Source organism: Arachis ipaensis, chromosome B04 (assembly GCF_000816755.2).
Source record: "Arachis ipaensis cultivar K30076 chromosome B04, Araip1.1, whole genome shotgun sequence".
Taxonomy (NCBI): Eukaryota; Viridiplantae; Streptophyta; class Magnoliopsida; order Fabales; family Fabaceae; genus Arachis; species Arachis ipaensis.
In genome coordinates this window covers 127,242,526-127,244,885 of record NC_029788.2, presented here as the reverse complement: position 1 = coordinate 127,244,885, position 2,360 = coordinate 127,242,526, and positions in this window count along the sequence as shown.

Below are 2,360 nucleotides of genomic sequence, written 5' to 3'. Positions count from 1 at the left end.
AACTTATATGTACGTAATATTAAAAAAAATATGTTAAAAAATATAGTTAAATTTATTATTTATTCTTTTTAATTATTTTTTAAACTTAAAAGTTTGATCTTTATTTTTCTCCTCTTTTAATCATCATCTATATTTTTGTGTCTATTATATCTTGTACAATAAAAAATTATATTGTCCAGCTAAAACAAATATTATTTTTTGACTATCTCTTCTCTCTTTTATTCTAAATAATGACTGTTACTAAAGTTTAAATTCTAGAAAAAGTATCCCTTCCACTTTAGTCTACCACCTAAATTCTTTTAACTAGCTCAAATATATCTCATACATGAACACTTTTTTTTTGTATTATTTTTTTCTGGTGTTACCCATATATAAACACTTCATCACGAATCAATATCATTAATCTCACATTCTCACTTGTCAAAAAAGAAAAACGAAAACTCAGAGTTACTCCACAATCAATGAAACTTACATGTGTTACCGTCTAAACTTGACACTTAATATCAATATCACAAGCTTATTTTTTATGTTTTCATGAAAAAAAATTAATTTTAAATTTTTTAATTATTGTTAAATTTTTTAATTTTAATTTTTTTTATCCTAACTTTTAATCTAAACTATCAACTAGGTTTCGGTTCGGTTTGCTGATTGGTTTCTGCCGATTTTACCAATTCTAAAACATTTTTTATAGTTTCTTATGCAAATCAAACCGCAATTTCATTAATTTCTAATTTGACCGATTCAGTTCGAATTGATTTTTAGAACCTTTTTTTATTCATAACACACATATCACACATTTAAATATTGTAATTTTTCTCAATTTTTTATATACATTTTGTTAGAGATATGCATTTATATTGATTTTTCCTTTTAACTTAAGTTTTTGGAATGAGTGGTTTTACGATATGATATCAAAACTCTATGTTTAATTCTTGATTAATTCTAAAAATAAAAAAAATAGTATAAGACAAATAAAAAAAAATTCGTATAAAAATAATACAAATACAAAAGAAACTCTTGTTTAAGAAGAAATATTAAAAATATAATTATTTATGGTGTCTCATCCTATCATCTTAAATTTTTAGAATAAATAATTTCATGATACGTTTAAATAACTTTTAAATCCAATTTCCTTTTTTTTTTGGTTAGATAAATCCAAGCCCTTATGACTAGTCATAGGATTATTGGCGCTCATGTTAATTTCCAAAAGCTTTCACACAAAAGGAAGGGGCTAATTTTTTTTTATATTGGAGGAGTGTGTGAGTTGTGCTTGGTTATGATTTACACAGGTGTTAGACACAGGTGTGGGACAGGGAGAAATCGGACCGTCCGAGTTCTTTATTAAAAAATTCGATGACCACAAATTGAACCGTCCGATTAGTTTTTGCTTTTGTTTTTATTTAAAATGAATCGGATCCTCCGTTTACATTTTTTGTTTTTTTTTCTTTTTACTGAAAACGGACCTGTGTTTTGAATTTTTGTTTTTTTTTTATTTTTTCTTTAAAAGAAAACGGACCCTCCGTTTTTAGTTTTTTTTTTTTAAATCAAAACGGATTGTCCGAATTTTATTAAAAAAATATTTTTTTGTAGATCTCCTCTAATCGGATCGTCCGAGTTTCTTGTTCTAAATCCCTCGGTCCGATTTAGCCTACTAACACCACATGCAGGAAAAGCACCCCTATTCTCCACAATGCTGTATCACCCAACACATTTCTCCATATTAAAAATAAAAAGTGAAAGGAAGGACTTTTTTACCTATATACACACGAAAAATTTATTTATTCCCACTCATAAATGAAAACTGTCCTCAAAATGCGCAGCTCCATTTCATACATAGTGGCCAAGAAATGAATTTCAACACCATTTCAGACTAAGTGCTCACGAAATGGGAGCACTATGTCAGGTACAGCAGACACGAAATGGAGATCCCATTTTATGGGTGGCAGTAACGAAATGGACAGACCAAATCAAGGACGACAGACGCGAAATGGACAGACAAGTGTGTGTTTAGATTCATGTTGGTCAAACTGGAGTTTGAATAAAAGTGATTTTGTAGAATTGATTTTGGGTAGAAGTGAGTTTGTGCCAACATGATTTATGTTTGGCAATTTTTACCAAAATTAATTTTGATAAAATAAATATTGTTTAGATAATATTAGTTAAAATCAGTCCTAGATAAATAATTAATTAATTACTAAAAAAATATAATATTAAATTATAATATTATTTTTTAAGTATATTTAATCTTTTTTATATTTTTTTTAGGATTTTTTATATATATATAATATTTTTTATAGTACTTTTTTTTAGTATGTTATAATTTTTTACTATTATTATTATTATTTAAAGTTACTTTACCT